This window comes from Phocoena phocoena, chromosome 4 (assembly GCF_963924675.1).
Source record: "Phocoena phocoena chromosome 4, mPhoPho1.1, whole genome shotgun sequence".
NCBI lineage: Eukaryota > Metazoa > Chordata > Mammalia > Artiodactyla > Phocoenidae > Phocoena > Phocoena phocoena.
In genome coordinates this window covers 118,587,876-118,611,607 of record NC_089222.1, presented here as the reverse complement: position 1 = coordinate 118,611,607, position 23,732 = coordinate 118,587,876, and the positions used below count along the sequence as shown (strand labels likewise).

Here is a 23,732-nt window from a genome sequence, read left to right as displayed (position 1 = left end):
ACACAGGTTCAAGCCCTGGTCTGGAAAGATCCCACATGCCACAGAGCAACTAAGCCCGCGAGCCACAACTACTGAGCCCGTATGCCACAACTACTGAAGCCCACACGCCTAGAGCCCGTGCTCCACAACAAGAGAAACCAACCACAATGAGAAGCCCGCACACCGCAACAAAGGTCCCTGCTCGCCACAACTAGAGAAAGCCTGTGTGTAGCAACAAACACCCGACGCAGCCATAAATTAATTAATTAAAAAATAAAACAACATGATACATTACAATGTAAAGATCAAAGTAAACTCACATATTTAAAAATAAACAGTATACACTTTTAAGAGTGGTCCAACATTAGCAGCAGTACTCTGCCCAAATATCAACTCTCCATGCAACCTCAGCCCATACAAGCTTTTTCTCTTAAACTATTGACCACTAAAAGGTAGTAGAACTCCTTGGAAGGTATTTAGTTAGATGAATTGGGGCATAAGAAAATCAGCATTTATCTAGAACATCCCACTCTTATCAGAAATAAGTTTTAAAGAAAATAAGGGGGAGGTAAGTCAAAGAGCCAACTTGAGAGAATTCCTACTGTTCAAGTTGTACAATTCAACATAATGTAATACAAGAATAAGAATAATCAACTGGAAAAATTAAATTTGTACAAGGCGACTACTTCAAAAGAGAAAAGCTAACACATGGTATACAAAAGGTAAATACAACACCAAAGTCTATTTTATAACAAGGTATATTTAATTATTTATTGACTTTTATAAATGGGAATGTTTTCATTTGAAAAGTTTGCTCCTTTTATAACATATGTATATCCAGAAGTATAAATAAAGGAACCTTAATTCTACATTGGTAATTAGAAATGAATGAACTAAAAAACAAGCAATGGGTTCTGGGTGAAGTAGCAACAATAACACAAACAGGAAAGAAGAATTAGCACCAGCGGTCATATATAAGGGACAGAAGAGACATAAAGCAGTTGATTAGCACCAGTGGGCACGTACAATAACCATTAAAAAAGAGGATTCTACATTATATCCCAAAAGCATAAACTGATCAAAAGTGAAGGAGAACAAGGAGAACTACACTCATTCCTAAATCTTCAAGGTGGATGATACTCTACCATTACATATTTTTAAACTTCTAATTATAATAAAATACTAATTAGAAATAACCCTTTTCAATGCCAACACACCAGATCATTTGTATCATAATGACCAGGAAACGGGTCACACAGACAACAGTCATGGAAAACTTGAGAAGACCTGATTCCTATAAAATGTGCCGTCTACAAAAATTAAAGCCTAAAAATAAGTCACATGTACTCCAATAAAGAGGTTAAAAAAAATAAATATTAAAAATTGAAAAAATAAAAATAAGTCACATGTAGTTAATAACAAAATGAAACTCAGCCTCAAGACCATATTGAGTAAAACTAAGTCTCCTGTTCCCCACAAGTGTCAACAACCCATCCCAAATCTACAATCTAGACTCCCCTAAGATAATGACATTCTTCTAATTCCAGATCTAGTTAAGATTACTAAAAACTAAAAACCAGAAAGTATTTCTTTAATGGTTCGATACAGTCAGTTCAGGTACCCTCCTCTTCAGCCCCCTCCCACCAAGAAAATACATCTCTCGATTTTCACATTGTATGAAAACATTAACGTGATAAGATAACATAAGCTTTTTAGTTCCCTTGCCTACTTTTGGGAGAATGTATGGCCTCAAATGTACTTTCTAGGACCAAGGAGCTTACCTGCACTTTTTGTTACAAGAGGAGGGAAAGAAAGTCAAGGATATAAACTGAAGATACCATCTCTCCAGCATTCCCATAAAACTTTTTACAGAGGTAAAATTACATACAAACTGTAATAACTGAGTAGAGCTTAAGACATACATGTTCACTGTTTCTCAAAGTGACCTAAAGATATAAAAATTTTTTAAAGTATCCATTTCTAAACCACATTTATTTTTGGTGGGTGGGTATACATACTTAAATGTATATAATTAAATATTCATATAACTCAATTCAGTCATATGGTAGAGATCATCATTCATTATAATAAAAGCATGAGTTTTAAAGAAGTAGATTTATTATAATATTCCTTAAGCATATGGTAATATGGTAGAATTATGGTACTAAAAATAGTAGATGAAAGAATGCCATGACTTTGTGATCTTCACTTAGAGCTTATAACACATTTAGTTTTTTAATCACCAAGGACTTACAACATGGCTCCAGTTAGGTTTCCTCCTACCACTTCCTCCTGGATCCTAAAAGACTTTATAAATACATTTATTACACTGCACAAAATTATTAATCAACCAGTCTCTCCCACCAGCAACCAGAGGATAGAAACATGGATTTGTTTCATCCCTAGAGCGTACATGATTAAAAAAAACAAAAACAAAAAACAGGGGCTAGGGCTTCCCTGGTGGCGCAGTGGTTGAGAGTCCGCCTGCTGATGCAGGGGACACGGGTTCGTGCCCCGGTCCGGGAAGATCCCACATGCCGCGGAGCAGCTGGGCCCGTGTGCAATGGCCGCTGAGCCTGTGCGTCCAGAGCCTGTGCTCCGCAATGGGAGAGGCCACAACAGTGAGAGGCCCGCGTACCACAAAAAAAAAAACAAAAAAAAACCCAAAAATAAGACGGGCTAAACAAGTGTTTGAAGTAGATGGAAGATTAAAATATTAGATATTGCTATCTCTTTTTTTTTTTTTTGGCAAAAGCCCAACCTCTAGCCCAAATATGAGCCCTCCATTCCCAAGCCCTTGTCCTTTGCTATAGTCCAGTCCTGGCATATTAATATAAGCTTTATATAAAGGCAAGTCCTCATAAGGGTTCCTTCCCTGGCCTTACCAAACAAAGTAAAGCCAATGACTCTACCCAGGCTTTAAAGTGTAAAGTATGCCAATAGCTACATTTCAGATATTAAGGCTGTAAGTAGAGAGAGAGAATAAAAAAATAACACTGCAAATCTCAGAGCTCAGAAATAGCTTAGAACAAAATGTAGCATACTGAAAAAGGCAAGCCCAAAAGCCACAAATACCAACCCCAACTACAATCACCTTATCTTCTCAACACTAGTCATGACCATGGCATTCAACAATATAAAAAGATGACAAAATGTTTTGCTGTCTCTTTTCCTTCTACACACTATATTGAATGAATCTTTAAAGCACTTACTTATGGTGAGTGTTCATGTTCCTAGTAGAATTTTATTGTACTGATTTTGAGGGCTTTTTTTTTTGGCTTGTTTTCTTTTGTATTGTTATTTAAACTGCATTATAGAAAATATTCCACTTTGGATCATCTAAGTCTATTTCAAGCAAGCAACATACTCACTGGAAAACATGCATATCATTTAAGCTATACAGATCAACCAAAAAGAAAAGAAAAAAGAAAGTGGAAGGAAGGAAGGAAGAGAAGGAGGAAAGAAGGGAGGGAGGGAAGAAGGGAGGGAGGAAGAGAAGGGAGTATTCATCTTCTACAGTTCCTTAAAAAAAAATCTATTGGTATTTTGATTGTGATCACACTAAACCCATAAGTTAATTTAAGGAGAACTGACCAGTTTTACAGTATTCAGTCTTCCAATTTGTGAAACAGAATACATTTCCAATTACTTCCATATTTATTAATATGTCTCAGTGTTATTTAATAGTTTTCTTCTTAGAAGTTCTTGCACACTTATTAGATTTATTCCTGGTCTCTAATAGTTTTATGTGTTATAAATGGTAGCTTTTTAAATTTTCTCCTTATCATTCTTTCTTATACATAAAAACATAACCTTTTGTATACTGATTATCAACCAACAGGGCTAAATACATCTTTTCTTGGTAAGAGTATTTTATTGAGGTGATTTACATATAATAAGAAACACAAACCTTAAATGTATAGTTCAGTGAATAGTTTAAATGTATAGTTAAGTATGTATACCAATGAATACCACCCCGCATGTAACCACCACCCAGACCAAGATATAGAAAATTTCTATTATTCCCCAAAATTCTGTCATGCCCTTTCCCAATCAATAGTGTCTCTCTAATTCTCAGATAATCACCAATCTGACTTCTACCACAATAAACTAGTTCTGCTTGTCCTTAAACATCACATAAATGGAATCACACAGCAGTTACTCTTTTGTGTCAAGTTTCTTTCACTCAACATGTTACTTTGTGGATTCCTCCACATTTTTTAAATTACCAGGAAAATGTTTTCCATTACATTGCTTAGTATTCCATGGTGTGAATATACAACCACTGTTAACTATTCTGCTCTTACAGATATTTGGTTGTTTACAGTTTTTAGTTATTATCAATAAAGGCACTATGTGCTTCTTTCTCAAGGGTCTATACCTAGAAGTAGAAATGTGGACTATGCTAAGTCCTAGCATAATATATGTTGAAATACACTAGAAATATCCAGTTTTCCAAAGTGGCTGTACCATTATACATTCTTACGAACAATATATGACACTTCCAATCGCTCTACATGCTTGCCAACATTTGATATTGTCAGTCTTTTTAATTTTAGCCATTGTGTTGGATATACAGTGGTGGCTGTTCTCCAATGAAGTGACTCATAAAACTTGTACCACAAAGATTACCACCACTGCTATAATCTATCATCATACCCAACATGGCAACTTGTCCACTTTTAACTTGTCGAACTTATTTTCATGTGTCTAACTGCTATGTAAATTTGTGTCATTTGTCACTTTCACTGGTACTATTTTTAGGATAATTCTACCTTTTTCCTCTGAGTAATTTTAAGATTTTCCCAGTCTTAAGTATTCTGGAGTGTCACTGTAATGAATTTATGTGTGGGTTTCTTTTCATTTTTCTGATTGGGATTTGCTGGCTCATGAAATTACAAGTTATCTCTTCACTTCTAAAAAGTTCTGTGATTATCACTTTAAATTTTGCCTCTGACTCACTCCCTCCTCTTCTTCTGTAACACCAATTAATGTATGTTAGACCTACTCATTTCATTCTCCGTGTCATTCAACCTTTCTCCATATTATTTAACTTTTTAGCTATCTGTTACACACTGGATAATTTCTTCTCATATAGCTTAGTCTACTAATACATTCTTCAGCTATTTCTAATCTGCTATTAAACCTGTGCTGTTTTTTCTTTTCCTTTTTTTTTTAATTTAGTAATTCTTATTTTCATTTCTAGAAGATATTTTCACAGTACTTTTTCAAGTAGAGATTTATTGAATCATTAAAGTGACACAAATTTCAGCTGTACAACCATGGTACAACTTCTCAGGAGCAAATCTCATCCCCTCCAACAACACTCCTCATAGCTAAGGCAACTGTCTTTGTAGTATTATAGGGGTTTCAGAGGGGGGGATAGTTCTGATTTACCCTTATTTGTGAATATGTCATCCATTGACATAACTTTACGAGGGGAATGATTTCTTATTAAAACTTCCCACCTAATATAGACAATGGCCTTTAACTTCTTTTTCCCACATTCAACAAGGATATCAAAACTGAAATTCAAATTTATACACACAAGCAAATGTCATCATGTCAAAAAGTGACTTTCAGCATTCCGAACTTCCTTCTTTGGGTTCCACCTTTCACTTTGATTTAGTCTGATTATAGCCCTTACTATCTTAACAATTCTATAATACTTTCAAGAGACCTTAAAATATTTTACATCCAACAGAAACAACACATTCTGGTTGTTTCCACTAGAATATCTGTTTTAGTCTACCATGTTTCCTGAAACTGTTGAAGTTGTGCTCTTTGTAACAATTTTAACTAGAACCTAGCCCTACCTTCTACCCAACTTATTCAAAGTCATCTCATGAGGCAAGCCATTTTCACAACAAATATGCTAGACACAAACTAGCCACAATGCAGTTTATTAACAAATTTCTACTATCCATACTCTACTTGTTCCCTGTCTGTGCACTGATAACTAAGATAATTATAATAAATGCATCCAATCCTGACATTAAGAAGTAATTATATTAAGAAGTACACTTGTAAAATGTTTAACTTAAGAAATTTTACCATGAAATTTATGGGTGCCTGAACACAAGATGGTAAGATGTAAAAAGGTTTTATCTCATCTAGTTGTACACAATAATGCAGTATTCCAAATGTGTGAATTCATATTAAAGTATGTATACTGAAATACAACCATAGTCAAATGATTCTAGGATTTTACTTGGCAAGATTTTGTCATCTGAACTTACTAGGTAATGAAAAAATAAATTTACTTTTAAGCATAATATATAAATGTTTTCCTTAAAAAATTCACCATTTTCCCTTTTGAATTTAGAGTCTAAGCCTTAATAAAACTCACTGCAATGTTATATTTGTCAAATGCTTAACTAGAATTCTCATATTCCCTTATTTCTAATACAATATGATTTATAAATGTGCTTATTTACTGAATGTTGCAGTTAACTTTTTTTGTTAACTATATATTATAAAATCTATGCATATCAAGGATAAAATTACATTTTGCAACAGTAAATTATTTTTTTTTACTTCTGAGTATAATTTTACATAAAATTTTGTTATATTATACTATACCAATTTTCTGCAATGTTATCTACAATAAAAATACTTGCAAAGTATTTACTATTTTAAGAGTATACTAAAATTAAAAGATCAAGGGAAAAAAAGGGCATTAACTTAAAGAGTTTTTTTTTCCATTTGGACAAAAATTAGTATCTTAAAGAATATCTAACATATATTGTACGTAATAGAGATTAGGAATAATCTAAATTTCTTAACTTTTATTTATTTATTTTTACTGATTATCTAATTATGTTATTTTAATTAGAAAACACAGGATACAAAACTACTGACACTACTTGGTATATAATCCTCCAGACTTTTTTCTATTTATATACTAATATAAATTAATATATATAACAATATATATACATTTAAAAATATTTGTATCATAGTATATATTCTATTTTATAATCTCTTTTTCACATACTAGATTATCATTCCCCTTAAATATGAATTGCAACTGCTGTATTTCATGTTTAAAATATTTCTCATAAAGCTTAAGTATTTTCAAATTTTATAATTATTCAAGACAAATATTTCATTCCAATTCATTTTTATAAGACAAAATCTAACTTTATAATTTCTCCAAATCCTTCAAAAAATAAGCCTAAATAAAATGTCTAAAAATAGCACATGTACTTTTGGTTTTCATTTAAAATTACTGGTATTAAATGATATTAGCCACAACTAAAGAGGATAATGAATTTTAATTAAGGCTTGCCATCTTGATATCTTATTATATAAAGCAGTTTCCAAAGTAACAAAGACATTAAAAAGTATTACTACAAAAAATTATGTGCCTTTGCTAAACATAGCATTTTGAGGCATCTCCTACGGTAATCTCAGATTACTCAGAAAGAAATGTACTATTAATATTGTGCCAAGGGAAATTATCTAAGAAAGCTGGTACATTCTGCTACCAAACAACTCTGTTAACAGGGGAAAAGAACATTGGAGCCATAAGACCCATCTTAGCTGTGTACCTTTGGAAAATCATTTAACCTCTTAAAAGACAAATTTCTTCTTCAGTAAGATAAACTTACCGTTGGGTCCAAAGAGTTGTTTAGAAGATTATGTTTAGTTATAATTTAAAGTTTTATTTTTTAAATCAAACTTATTTAATCCTTTGGTGGATCAAATTTTTTCAAACTAAAAAGTTTTGGTAATTAAATCAAAATATGCATTCCAGGGCTTCCCTGGTGGCGCAGTGGTTGAGAGTCCGCCTGCCGATGCAGGGGACGCAGATTCATGCCCCCGTCTGCGAAGATCCCACATGCCGCAGAGCGGCTGGGCCCGTGAGCCATGGCCGCTGAGCCTACGCGTCCGGAGCCTGTGCCCCGCAACGGGAGAGGCCACAACAGTGAGAGGCCCGCGTACCACAAAAAAAAAACAAAAAGCATTCCATCACACATCTTGGAATCTTATTTCTTAAAAAAAAAAAAAAAAAAAACCTATAAATATACTATCATATTATAGATCAGAAGTTGGCAAACTATGGCCCATGGGCCAAATCCAGCTGGCCCTCTGTTTTTGTAAATCGAGATTTACTGGAACACAGCCATACTCATTAAATTATGCATTATCTACATCACTACAACACTTGAGTTGAGCAACTGCAAGAGAAACCAGATGGCTGACAAAGCCTAAAATATTTACCACTGGCACGTTACAGAGAAAAGTTTGTTGACCTTGGCCATAAATGACTATAAATTGAATTGGACAATGTATCCAAAAGGAATTAGGGGAAGAAAGAAAAAAATCAAAGAAATATTAAAATATATACCTAAATTTAATGCCCCACAATGCCACTCCAAAATCCTAAAAACAATCTAAGTTTCAAATGCAATTGGATCTAGAATAAGAAAATCTGGGTTACATAAAATATAAAAACAATACTAAGTTTATTAATAGTTTATTTAGAATTGCAAAGTATATCTTTGTGCCTCTTCGAATTAAAGTCAATTATTATTTCTATTATAAATAGTATTTATATCTACTTTATACAAATTATATTTTTACCTGCTAATGGCTTGCTCCTCATCAGTTATTCCAGTCTCCCTGAATGCCCTGTTTGATTCCGCCAAACTCAAGGCAATTGCTCTCTGAAGATCATCTTTATCATCTCCAGTGAGATCAATCACATCTGAAAAGCAAAACTATCTTTCTCAAAATTAAAAGTCAAACAAAATGAAAGGTAATTCTTATAACGGAGATTTTATACCCAATATACCCTTTCCAATCAAAGTCAGCACCAACTTAATTCTGTATAAGAGCCTCTCTGAAGAGAATGCAAACACTTTTTAAATTGGTTATACTTTGAAATTTAATGTTCTTCTCTATAAAATATACCTAAAGCAATTAAGAGTATAAATATTTTTCATTACAGAGGAATCTCAATATTTACTATGAAGTCTCTGATTAAAAGCTAATAAGCAGAAAGACTGCTAAAAACAGGTTCTTTAACAACAAAAACTGAATCCAACATAATTAAACATTTATATTTACGCTTTCTGAAGTCAACCCAAATACACAAACATTACAGTCGGCTATACTACCTAGACATTTATTAAAGTATAATAATTAAATGAGCTCTCAAAAGCTAAGTTTCAGAAACTAATTGACCATATATATCTATGTTTATATACACTTTTAAAGTCTGGATGAATGTATGAAGCTGTTAACAGTGGTTAATTTTGATGAGGAGGGTTATGGGGAGAAGGAAGTATAAGGATCCTTCACTTTCTATTTAATGTTCTATGCACTCCTTTTAATTAAAAAAAAAGTTTTCATTTCACAAAAAAGAAAAATATGCAAGTAAATGACAGGTTTTCTTTTGTTAGAATAAAATAAAGTAGTCTAGATGCTGTAAGTGTTCTTCTTCCAAAGAATAAAGTCTACAACTATTACCACATTCAAAAAAACTGATTTTTAATCCAATTTCCCAAAATACATCAATTTATTTCCTTACCTCAAAAGATGTCAATTATACTCCTATTATCATTTAAACAATGACAGACCATAACATGTTACTAAGTAGGATATTACAAAATAATGGGATGAGAAAGAGAAAGAAGTATAGCTGTCAATACCTTATCTTTGCATAGTTGGGATTATGCTGGTTGGTATCCTGGACAAGTTTTATAATCACTTTGTTTATTTGTATTCGAGACATGTTAAAATTAATTTTTTTCTTTGTAATCTTAGAATATTATAAGAGAGAAACAAACAAAAGGGTTGGGGATGGGAGATAAAGTGTCTTCATTTTACCATCTGGCTACAGGGTTATATATAACTACTAGAAAAAAAATATTTTGCACTTAATAAAAAATAAAGTATATTGATAGTTTCAAAAGTCTACTTCTATTGTTATATACACTTTTTTCTCCAAACAGCAGCTTATGAGAATATTAAAAACAACAGTTGGCCACGGAAGATTTTTTTAATGTTCTTAGAGAGTATAACAAAACCTCACAAAAATGTAGTAAGTAAGGTCCAAAAAACTCAGTCAAGTAAAACGTGGAACAGAGTTATAGAGCAAGTGAAATGATGGAGCATGCATACGTACGTCAGCAGGCCAAAGGTTTCCTAATTCTGGTTTACAAATTCCGAGTCCACCAAACCACAGCTGTAGATGGATATCACCTGGGTGTAGTCATTCAGTCCAGCTGAAATATTGATAAAGAAGCTAGGACTGGAGAGGCATGAAGTGGCCTCATAAGAATGAGAACTATCATGATCATTAAATAATGACTAGAACTTGGGTGAGTAAAGAGAGAATAATGGAGGTAAAGAAAATAACCTGAAAATCACAAAGAAGCAGTTTTGGGGACACGATCAATTAGCCCTCAGACTCCAATCTCTCATCCTCCTTGTGTGCCTTCTACAACTACAGAAGCTGAAAAGATTAAAACCTATTTTCCTGATTCACCTGCAGTTATGGTTCTGGATAAAATTTAGGTTCCACCAATCGGATGCATCAGCATGAGATTTGGAAGGCAGACTTGAGGGGGGAAGCCACTATCCTGCTGCTTTTGGCTGTTTTTCTCCAGCATGACTGAAGAAATGTGGGCTGTTCCACAGTAGCAATCCAGTATCCAATTTACAGCTTCAGGTATGTCAAGAGATAGAGTAGAAGTGGTAACCAGACTCTGCACTCCAATGCCCAGGCACAGCTCAGTGGCAGTTACCTAATCCTGGCTGCTTGTTCCCTGGGCAGTAGCTATAGAGATATGTACGCTCTTGAACCCTGTAGTCCCAAAGGCAGTCTCCTGATTCACTATCTTCCTGACTGTGGCAGACGGAATGGCTTCCCTGGCTGGCCAGTCCTGCAAGAATCTAGGAGTCATTTCAGAAAGCTGAGCTAGAGATCCTTCCTCCATTGCTTCCACTGATTTTTTTAAGAACCTAGTTCCCTGTATTAAATTTCTTCTTTGGAACTATCTAGAGTGTTTACTGTTTCATGACTGACAAGTAAACCAAACTGGCTAGAGCAGAACTCACCTAGAAATGGCAACAAGTTATACTTAGAACTTTTCACAATTTAGCAATCGTAACTCAAGCAACACAAAAGCAAAAAACTAGGCAAGATGCTTTTAACCCTATTTCATAAATGAGATAATGAAGTTGCAAGAAATGAAGTCTAATAGTATAAGAATAAAGAATGATACACAGGCTTCAACTTTAAGTCTTCAAATTATTAAGTCCAGTGGTCTTTCCTCCATACTAGCAGTATCCAAGTGTAATCCATGGATCCTTGGGATCCCCAATGACCCTATGAAGGAAGGGGTTCCTTAAATAAAAAATACTCTCATAATAATACTAAGATGTTATTTGCCTTTCCTACTGGGGTCACATTTGCAGTGATTATGCAAAACAACAGTGCATAAAACCACAGCATCTTAGCACAAATCAAGGCAGTAGCATCAAGTTAATTATATTACAACTATGCACACCCATTATTCAAAAAAAAAAAAAAAAAGCCAGTCTCTCTTAAATTCTTCATAAAATGAGGTAACTAATTTTATTAAATCTCAAACATTGTTTTACATGTTCTTTTAATTCTATGTGACAAAATAGAAAGCATGCATAGTACTTCTGCTGTATATCCAAAGTATTCTGTTGGTAAAGAAAAACACTAGAACACTGCTTGAGTTGCAAGCTGAACTGATTTTTTTTTCATGGAGCACTATTTTTACTTGAAAGAACAACTGACAAACTACAAACTATGATTATTCAGACATCAGTATTTGGCAGACATTTTCTGAAAAATAAAGTGAGCCTGTCACTTGAAGAACAAATGAAGAGTATTTGTTGCCAATGATTAGCATGGAATTTTCAAGCAAAAACTGAAACTTCAGAAAACTTGTTTCTACCACTATGAGCTTGACATCTTCCCAATACTTAAAAGGCTTTTCTGGTGAAATCGAGTGATATTAACAATTTCTATTTGTTTTATAATGTAGACTTTCTTCCAACATTTGGAAGGAAACCTTTTCCAAATTACCAATGCGCTGTGTTATTAAATCATGCATGGATAAACAATCCATTCAAAGAGCAAGATAAGACACTAGGAGCATCTTTTGTTCTAATATTTGGTCTCTGACACAGTTCCTGACAGAGAGTTCCTATATCACTGGGCATTTCCTAGCTTGACAGGAACATATTTTGCTCTAAGGAGCTGACTCTGGGGGGTTCCTAAATAGCTTCAGGATGGGCCACTGGTCATCAGAAAGACTAAGCCATGATGAGAAGCTTGGAACTTTGAGCCCTACCTCCCATCCTCCAAGGAGACATAAGGACTGGAGATTAAGTTAATAATCGATCAGGCCTACCTGATGAAACCTCCATAAAAATCACTAAAATACAAGGTTTGGGGAGCTTCCAGGTTGGTGAACATATCTACATGTTAGGAGGGTGGTGCACCCCAACTCCACATAACAGAAACTCCTGGCTTGGGACCCTTCCAGGCCTTGCTCTATATACCTCTCCATCTGGCTGTACATACTTTATCATAGCCTTTATTATATAATAAACCAGTAAAAGTAAGTGTTTCCCTGAGTTATGAGCCATTATAGCAAATGATCAAACTTGAGGGGGTCTTGAGAACCCCAATTTGTTGTAGCCAAGTCAGACAGAATGTGGGTAACCTGGGGACCCACTACTTGTGATTGGTGTCTAAGGTAGGGGCAATCTTATGGGACTGAGCATTTAGCCTGTGGGGTCTGATGCTAACTCCAGGTAGATGGTATCAGAATTGTAGAACACCCAGCTGGTGTTGGAGAACTGGTCGTGCGTGGGGGGAAAAAACTCACATATCTGGTGTCAGAAGTATTATAAGTATGAGCAGAGGAAGAAACAAGCAATTATAGTCTTTAGCGCTAGAAAGGTTAGCTGACCACAGACTATCAGTTCTTAACTGAAAAGCTGGGACTTGTTCCTTTAAGTGATGGAGAAGGTTTATTTATTATTTGTAGTTTCACTATAATTACAATAATTTTCTCCATGATGTTCCCATTACTTCATAAAGCTTCTTCTTTCTGTAGGTCATTTTAGAACAATACAGAAATCTTGAATTATTATAATCTACTCACATACCAAATACATATGATTTTAAGAACAGATATTAAGAAAATAAAACTTTATTTTAATAGAATGGTTAATCCTAAATTTATTTTTCTGGAGTTTAATAGAATGATTTCTGTAAAATATGTAATAAACTATCAATTTCACAATGAAAAATAGCCCTCTGTGATTTTCTTATGTGTTTATTCAAAAAGGAATAGAGATAAGCTTAGCAGTAAACAATTTCTAATTGGCAAAAGTCAACTATAAAAACTTAGCCTTTGTAAAAATTCCATCCAAATACCAAAGTACTGTGAATACTTTTCTGTCAATGCCAAGGGAGGACCTTGGTAAAACACCAAACTTTGTTTGAACCAATCCTCCCTCCAGTATTAGTATTAGCATTAGTGTGAACAGAATTCAAGGGCACAAGTGTGTTAGTGTCAGCTGAATAACAATGCAGAAAATCACGTTACAAAAGCCTATGAACAGTAATCTACAACATTTCAAGATAGACCAAAATAAAACATTTTTTCCTGTAAAGTCAGAAATATATATACCAAAACATAACATCCACCCCAATAAATCTTCCACTCTCCAAAAACTTACACACCAACTACCAAACATTTCTCTGCTAACTCCAAAACACAGAAAGTCATCAACTTAACAATAAATTAGACTTCAAATGTATGAATTGTTTATCACTCATTTTTTCTCATGAAAATGGTATATAAAATGACATGAGGCTTCCAAGTTAGTTCACAAGAGCCAATTTAGCCCATAATCAATTGAATATATGCAAAGATTTTTATTTTAGAAAAAAATAGTTCTTTCATTATTTTCCTTACCTACATAAGGCTAAACCTAGGGGAAACATGTTTTTATTTTTAATAAGCCAAGCTTATATTTACCACCAGCAAAGATTTCTAGGCAGGGGAGTGATATGAGTAGAAATAACTGTTTTGGGAGTTAGAGAAGTTAAAAGTGCTGAACAAGAGTTTGAGAAGAGTTGTAATAAGAGTAGGTACCAGAGCAGAAAAAATCTCTGGCCCACCAAAAGGACAGGGATACCCTTAAGAGTAAAAAACAAATATGAAGAAAGAGATGGTCAGCCGACTGGAAATGAGAAAAATACCATTCTCACTCTCACTCTGCTTCAACCACGGTTGTTGTCCTCACCATTCACCTCCTGAGCCAAAAACATACTCCTACCTCAAGACCCCAGCCTGGGACACACCTCCCTAAGACATCCTTGAGGTTCACACCTTCACTTCCTCAGGTCTCTGTATAAATGAGACATTTCCCAACCAACCTTCCATCTAAAATAGCATACCCCATGTCTGAACTACAACCTCATCCCTGCCGGCCTCTGTCCCTCTACCCTGCTCTATTGTTCTTCATGAACTTACTATTATCTGACAATACTTATTTATTGTTTACTGTCTGTCTTCCCCCTATGTAAACGGAGACACTTTTTGATTTTTTAATGGCCTAAAAGCCTGACACATATTAGACAATCAATAAATATTTGTTAAGCAAATAAAGGTTAATATCTAGACTATGGAATAGAAATAAAAATTAATGAGTCATCTCCACAGTGGCACTAGTTAGAATACTTGAGAATATATACCTTATCCAAAATTTTTTCTAGTAAAAGGACAAGTAGCATAATAAAGTATCACGTTAAAAGAATATTTAAAATCAAGAAGACAAAAGCAATGTAAATTGTGTTGCTCATCCCACTCTCCCATTCTCCCCTGCCATCAGTCAGTCCTCTTAAGATGTTCCTACTTTTCCAATCCTCTCATTGCTAAACTCACATTCTCCAAAACAGTGACGTCCAATAGAACTTTCTGTGATGATGGAAATGTACTATTATCCATACTGTCCAGTAAGGTAGCCACTAGTCACATATGACTACTATTGACCATTTTAACTGTATCTATGGCAATGGAAAAAACTGAGTTTCAGTATTACTTAACTTTATGTTTAAAGTTAAGTCTCCACATGTAACTATTGGCAACTGTATTGAACAGCTCAGCTCTAAATGGTCTTGCTCTGTTTTTAATAATAGCTGCTAAATTTATAATGGCAGCATTACTAAGTAAGGAAAGTAATAATAAAGGAGCCATTCTTGATTTTTGTCATCTGTTTTACTGTGTTTTCCAACTTGGAAAAAAATTAAAAGTTAACATTCTATATTAGTCAACAAAAAGTGCAAAGGCCCATGGCTATCATTCTGTCCTAAAGTTAAAGAAAATTCATAAAGTTATACAAGTAACTCTACAGTGTATGTCTAATATAGAATGTAAGTCTAATTGCATCCAATCAGTTACAAGTAATTTTCGTACCATTGTAGCATCTCATTTTTAAGCTTAACATTGACTTCTGGTGAATCATCAAAATAGTTTTATGCATTAGAAATCTCTACAGAAAGAGATTTAACTTCCATTCCACTAATTTTTTTTTTCTATCTGCAGATGCTTGTTTAACAAATTTGGTGAATGGGAAAAATATCAGTATTCAATTAATAAAATCCTAAACTGTTTAACATAAGTGATTTGCCCTCAGCAGGGGTGAGAGCACTAGACTGGGATCTATTTATCATTTGTGCTTTAAATCACTTTTAGGCTAGCCAAGCAATATGACCAAGATTAGAGTTCTAGGACAGAACTTCAACATTTTTCTTTCTATGCAATCCTTACCAAATAATTCAAGTTCTTTTGGAGGATAAAAAAAAAACACAGTGTGTCTTAAAAAAAAAAATAGTGATTTTAAATTTGTGAAGAGTCTACCACTTAACACTCACTCCAATGTGTTATACTAGTTTCTCTAAAACTTAAGCCAATATGCGGCATTATTTTCTGTGTTAAAATTACCTACCCAAATCCCTCTTATCTTTTGATCCATACTTTGATTGCTCAATTGTAGCACATCTCGTTCTGGCGGGTATATACCATTTTTTTTCCCCTTTTAAAAAAGTTCAAAAGAATTTAATGATCATGAAAGAAAGAATATTATTATTTGATTTCAAATTGGGCAAAAGCCTTATATGGCCATGTCTATGACAGAGTTTGCCATGACACAAAGACTTCACACAATCTCTTCTCTGATTATTAAATACACCTATGATATCTCTATATCTTGCATTGTTTCCTAGTTCTCTTTGCATTTTTAACTTCAAAACTCCTAACACAATAATTTTATTTCTCATTTAAGCGAGAGGTAGGAGGCATTCATTTGACAATTCACAATATCTAATCTAGACAGGAGATGTAAGTAATTTAAAAAGGTGCCTCAAATTTTTGCTAACAGTACTACAAAATGGTTTGGGTCTTTTCCCAGAATTCAACAGAGTGTTATATTACAGTATGGAATGTTACCAAAGCAATATTTCTTAATTCCTTACTATGCAGAGTACAAGCTTTCCTTGAAATGTTTCCTTTTTTCTCTCAAAAATGAAAGGTAAAAATACACTGAGAAGGCCAACAATTGAAAATTTAATTACTCCTTCAATATTAAAGCTCACAAATATATGCTCTCCTAATCAAGTGACATAATTTGCTTTCTCTTCTGATATACTTGGGTATATGAAAATTTCCCAGCAACCCCAAAAGTGGCTTCTATGGGATATTAGTTTGAAAGCTAAATTTTTCTAGTCATCAAAAAAACATGTATTTTTAGATCTTCTAAAAGAGACCTTCAGTTATAAGCTATATTCTAGCTTATAACAATAAAGAACCATTATATATTTAGCATTAGAGACTTTGATCTCAAAATATAGATGTTTTGTCAACACTACAACAGATGACACACTTAAAGTTAGCAAGGCTTTGTTTATGCTTTAGCCTGGTTGTAACAGACTTTATACTTAAAAAAAAAAAAAGAAATTGAAAAAATAAAAACCCTTACCATATTTGCAAGAATTAAGTTCGACTATGGTCAATTTTCAAGTAACAGTGATTTTCACATAAAATTGAGAAAATGCTCAAAAAGGGTTTTATATCTAGAACAATCCCTTGAAAACTTCCTCACACTCTGATCACTCTAATACTCCACACTCGTTCAGCACTTACAGAGTATTCCCCAAGAGGCCTGCGTTTGAATATATATATTCATTTATAATTATTTCCTATCCTTCCCACGTTTTACCACCCCATCCAAGAATTAAAAATACACAGAGATTTCATTTCTACTCAGCAATTACAGCATAGTAATTTAAAGAATCTGCTGAATGCATGACATCTACTTACTTTCTCAGTTTTAAACCTTGTAACACTTGGTATTATACAAGTGTCATAACACTTGTAGTATTATTATGACACTACTAAATTTAAATGCTGAACAAAGACTATTTCCTAAAGGCAGCTGTACTTCTTAGAACTTTATGAAAGGTGGTACAAATCTGTTAAATAGAAAATAACTATTGTCACCTCATCAGCTATATTTTTCTGTTTAATACTAATACTATTATAATACAATCACCCCACTATATTTCTACAAGTTTTTTTCTCAATAATCTCAAACCAACTTTATGAATGCACTATCCAAATATTCAATTATTAAATATGAATTAGCATCCTGGTTAGGACAGCTCATTTTATCAATAAAGAAACCACAACAACGAGCAATTTGCTCAATAAGATAATCAGTAAGATGAAACCAGAAACTCCATCTCTCTACCATTTCTTTCAAGTGGAATATGAAAGTACTTAGTGCATATTTTCCGAGAGCTACACACATACACACAAAAAACTTTTTTCAATTATCAACAAAATGGGACACATGCTTTCTGAAATCAGGCTGCTTCCTCCCTAAGAGCACCTATTCAAATCTCTCTTTTTGTCCACAACATTTTCACTATTCCTTGTCAAAAGTCTTGAACAGGTGTTAATATGTGACTTAAACAATATTTTCTAAATTTCACACAGCAAATAAGACATCATCTTTAATGACAGTCTTATAATCCTAATTCTCCCCTGCAAATCTATATATGCTGCCCCACGTCTCAAAGTCTACCATCTATATTGAGTTCACAGCTATCATTCTAAAATCTTTCCATCCTTTCAACCAGAACACTGAACCATGTTTACTCAGTTTTGTCTCCTTCATTTTAACGAGCTGTCTTCAGTCAAAATCTTTTTTTCTTTTTCTACCTAATTTCATTTTCCTCCCAAGTCTCAGAACCTTGAAAGATATGTTATTCTCACATACTAATTCCTCCTCTATTTATACCACTTCTCTTTTTTCCAACTACTTATAACAAGTTTCTCAACCCTGTTCAAGAGAACTTTCATTGGTTTCAAAACAGCTTTTTTACACATATTATCAAAAACAACTCAACAAACACTTTTTGAGAAACAATAACATCCTATTATAATGGTGGGACTACCAATGGTCTCTTTTAAGTTTAGTTTAGTTTGGTAAGCAATAAAGGCACAGCAAATAATTTCAAAATAGCACAGTACTCGTTAAGACAGAAGTATGCTCTGGGTGTCAGAAAAGCCCTTGGTTCACTCTAGGGGCTAGAGGAAACATTCTAGAGCCAGCAGCTCTTAAGCTATGTCTTATAACATCAGAAGAAATTAGGCTAGGGATAAAGGCTGGAGGGGATTCCAGACAGAAGGAACAACAAGTGTAAAGACAGAAGAAATTAAATAGCACTGGGTGAATGAGAACTTCCGATCTATTCTGCATTATCACAGCGTAAAGTGAGAGGAGGAAAACAGTAGAAAATGAAGGTAGAGATGTAGATAGGGGCCAAACCACACTTTGTCTTGAACTTGGACACAGCAACTGAGTCTGTCTTACATACATAAAGCTTCTCCCATCACCTATTACATGTGTGAGATAGGAGTATCCTAGCTTTGGCTGACATAAGACCATTTTTGGAGCAAAAACACTAAGATTACCTTGAAATTTTGAAATTAAAATATTTTATAAATGAACATTAAATAGCATTTAATGTCAATCAATAGTTATAAACATCTATGTGAATGGGATCTTCCTGGTTGTTTCCTAACTTTGAGGAAGTCTATAAAACAAAATCAAAAATTCTCTTTAAGTACGAGTTAGTAATCAAACTTCTCAAATCCAGAATGCACAGAAATACCTACATTTTATATAATGCAGTTATTACACCATAATGAGACAAGCATAAATTATTCACATTATAAAGAAAAATTAGAGTCCCGTGTAAAATTTTCCATATGTATGTATGTGTATTTATTTATTTTGTTATGTTGTAGTAAGCCTTCTTCCAAGATCTTTATTCTGGAGAGGGGTTGGAGTTAAGGGAAGGAAAATTCTGTTAAACAGTAAATCTGTCAGTAATTAGAAACAATACTTTATCTTCAAAAATAATACTAAGATCTCTACCAACACTTAACATCAATAAAACAAATGACTGTGCCCCATTTAAAATTCCAGAAACTTTTGTTTCTTTAATGAGTAAGACCTTTAGATGTTCCATATTTCAAAACAATAAATACAATATGAAATGTTTTATAAAAGGATATACAACTTAAATATAATCTTTTACTCCTAAACTGAAAACAAATATAGCAGCTAATAAAAACATATGCGCCTTTCCACTACACCAAAAAGAACCAAAGCTGAAGTTGTTCCGTTTTTGTTCTTCACCTCTGTTTAAACAAAACACAGCTCCAAGAAAATTTTCTCATTACATTTTAATTAAAATATTAAGAAAGAGAAGTACACTTACTCGTATCTGCTTGGCTTCCCACACTGATGTATCTATCATTGCCAGGTAACGCTGTTTGGTAGTAAGTTGTCTCCTCCTGCTGAGGGGTCTTAGCATTCTTCGCAGTAAGGAAAGCCACTGCTAGTTCCAAGTTTCCGTTACTATCCTTCAAATATTAAGAACAGAACATCAAATCTTTTGGAATAACTCTATACATTCTCATATGATTATGTAATTTTCTCCATAACAACTAATACTAATAGTAAAAATCATTTTCAGATTTAAAATTATTCTATGTGATTCTTAATTTTACAGTATAAATTCACTGTAAACAAAGTAGACTATAGTAATTCCTTTTTCTACTAATTAAAACTACTAATATAATGTAAAATCAATTCTATAACTAATTATCCAATCATAACTTACACTCCTAAACAAATGAACAAACTAAAAAATGTTTTCTGGAACTGACCACATAAAAGGGTGAAAAATAAATATTTAAAATAGTACTTCAGCAAACAAGGACAATAAAAGATATTCCCTTTAGTATGTATGCTGAATGCCTACCTAGAGGCAAACTAACAAGCAAATATCAAAGACTCATAAGAAGAAAACAGCAAAATGGTCTGAAGCTTGAGAGAGAGACACACAGAACTCCTAGAAATACTCAATACTATCAAGATGAAAATCCTACCCAAATTAAATATATAAATTGTATGTAGTTCTCATCAAAAGTATACCTGGACACTTTGTTATAAAGCAGAAACTAACACATCATTGTAAAGCAATTATACTCCAATAAAGATGTTAAAAAAAAAGAAAAAGTATACCTGGACAAAATTATTCTAAAGTTAATTTAGAAGAAAACAGATGTTAAAAAACTAAGAATTTTTAAAATAGCAAAATGAGAAGAGACTTGCCCACTTATCTCTATATTCTCTCCACAGTTAACAATAAATATAACAATATGACAGCTAACTAACAATAAATATAACACTATGACAGCTAACTGAAACCACATTATGAAATCCAGATATTAGTAATGAAGTTATCTTTGTAACAGAAGGCCATAACCCGTAATACTACGTAGGCCTTTAGAAGTTTAGCATACACACGAAGCATAATAGGAAGCCAGTGGAAGGTTTTGGACAGAAATGACATGGTATGATTTACATTTTAAAAGGATTACTCTGGCTGTATGCTGGGAATAGACTATAGGAGAGAATGGGTACAAGCAGAAAGTCCAACATTATTTGCTATCATATTAAATGTGGGGAGGGATAAAAGGAGAAAGAACAGGATGATTCCAAGATTTGAGGCCTGAGCAACTGGAAGAATGAAGTCTCCAAGCCATCCTAACTCCAATTCTAGCAGCCTTTGAGGAGAGAAAAAAGTAAGAGTGCAGTCTGAAAAGCACCACTGTTTTAAACTTTGTTATCTGTCACAACCGTTGTAAGATTCTTAAACGAATCATCCAAAATATGGGTTTAGCATAGTCTATGGTTAGATAAGTAAACTAGTCGTAAAATAATTGTAATAACAATGGCTAACATTTATTGAACACTGACTATGTGCCAAGAAATGTGCTAAGGGCTTTCCATATACTCTCTCATACAATAATAATAAACTGAATGCAGCAGGGATCTACACTCACTTTGGAGGTATAAATAAATTCTCAAAATGAAATACAGTAAAAGTGCTAAAATCGATCAATGACATTGTGGCTCCCAAAAGTAGACTCCTTGTCAGTATATTGCTGAGAGTCAACTCATTATTAAACATCTTACAAATTTATACTGAGCAACAGTTAAGGTTTAAGATACTGATAACTGAAACAAAAGTTGAAAAAAAAAAAAAAAACCATGGTCACACAACCTACCTCAAAGGAAATGTGGACAATAATTTAATTCTTTACATTTACTTAATTTAGCATATACTACACGTTTCCCAAGTTAAAAAAAATAAATAAGTGAATTCCCCAAATTTGCCCTGAAAAGTAATGGGTGTAGCCCCACACTCAGTGATAACAGAACGGGAAAGGCAATTTCTGAAAATAGACATGGAATGATTTAATCATATTTAGCAGAATAAAGAAAGGACTGGCAATCATCTAAATGTCATAATCATAAAAATTGAGGCACAACACTTTTGCTTCCTCTCCAAATACTTACAGTGGCTTCATAACCATGCATTAAAATGCTCCTAACAGTACTGTTTCATCGTTTTCCTGATTGGGGAAAACAGCTGAAGCAAAGCTTCCAGTAAGGGCTTCCCTGGTGGCACAGTGGTTGAGAGTCCACCTGCCGATGCAGGGGACACGAGTTCGTGCCCCGGTCTGGGAAGATCCCACATGCCGCAGAGCGGCTGGGCCCGTGAGCCATGGCCGTTGAGCCTGCGTGTCCGCCGCAACAGGAGAGGCCACAACAGTGAGAGGCCCGCGTACCGCAAAAAAAAAAAAAAAAAGCTTCCAGTGAAAGGAGAAATTATGTGTGGCACTGGGATCAGGCTGCTTGGTTTCTATTCCAAGCTCCTCCACATACTATGTGATCTTCAGCAAGTCACTTTAACTTCTCTGTTTCCTTATCTTTTAAAAAGGGGATAAAAATAATACCTACATCATAGTTATTAGGAGGATGAGTTAGCCACATAAAGTACTTAGAATAGCACTGTGAGTGCTTAATAAGTGCTAGTTATTATCACTACAGTTATGATTACAATCATCCAAAAGATAAATTATTTCTAGAAACAAATGAAGAACTTTTGGCACAAAATCAAAAATGATATAATTAATGTTGTCTCTCAGAGCAACTTGCAAAGGACTGAAGCTATGTGTATGCCTATAGTCGCAAAAATGCTGTACTGCTGTTAGCCTTTTAAATAAACTTAAAATGCAGTTCTAGTTCTTGAACATCTTTCATTCACTTGCTCTCTTTCAATGTGCATATCCATATGATTTGACTCATCTGGGTGCCACTGTGTGGAAATGAGCATAACTTTGTAAAATATAACAAAAATCAGGCCCTTCATTTAGCGCATAATAGAGCAGTTTGATGTTGAATGTTCTTAAGGTGCAATTAATTGAATGTTAGCCAATTTATATTTCTCCTTCTTGGAAGAAAAAAACGTTAACTTCTGATACTCTATTTTCTCCCACTTCCTCTTCCTCCTCCTCCTCTACCCCACCCTACCCCCCACCCCCAATTAAACTCTAAAATCATGTCTCTTGAGTAAAACCAGCCATTAGCACTTAGATTCACTTCCCACCTTTTTGCATGAAGTGTTTCACATGGAGAGGTCTTCTTTCACTCCAAGGTATCTTGGAACATTAGGCTGCTAAAAGCTAACATACTTGAAGTTGCACTATGTTATGTTAAGTAAGGTTCTTACTTTATAAAAGTTCTTTCCTATATCTCTACTACTACCCATGGTATAACTTAAAAACTCAAGTTTCAAATATGGTAGGCAGTGGAGATGAGGGTGTACTAGAAACTGTATGTCGCGAAACAGAGGCCATACCTTCAAGGCTTGCTGTAGTATCTGGGCATCATTAATCCCAGTAATTTCTCTCAGCTGGTTCAAAAACGTCTGCTGGTGCTAGAGGAAGGGAAAAACCAAAAGTGTTATCTATGAAATCTGAAAATATACAAGGACAAGAAAATAAATGACCTTTGGGGAAAAAAACAGAAAACACAAAATAAACTAGAGTGAAAAACAAAAAAACAATAGAACTTGACAACGACTGAATAAATTTCATTCTTTTAGGAAGAATGAACCATACTGTGGTAGCCCTTATTCCATTCTCATGTTTCTAAAAGCCCATTCTTCACTACCTAATTTATGCCTCCCAACAAGAAAAGAAGTGATCTGCCTGATGGCTAAACTTAAGAAGAACTAAGGAAAACAGGTATTCATTGGGCTA

At 34.0% G+C, this 23,732-nt stretch overlaps 1 protein-coding gene across 3 annotated transcripts in view; it reads right to left on the bottom strand.

The window, feature by feature from the left end:
- USP25 (ubiquitin specific peptidase 25) overlaps positions 1–23,401 on the bottom strand; it is a 118,767-nt gene extending 95,366 nt beyond the window's left edge. For all 3 annotated transcript variants that reach the window (XM_065876287.1, XM_065876288.1, XM_065876289.1), the window contains exons 1-3: positions 23,330–23,401; positions 19,835–19,979; positions 8,569–8,692 (exon numbers count right to left, since the gene is read on the bottom strand). The gene's annotated coding sequence lies outside the window, so the exon portion shown is untranslated. The remainder of the gene's footprint in view (positions 1–8,568; positions 8,693–19,834; positions 19,980–23,329) is intronic.
- Between the last annotated feature and the right edge of the window lie 331 nt (positions 23,402–23,732).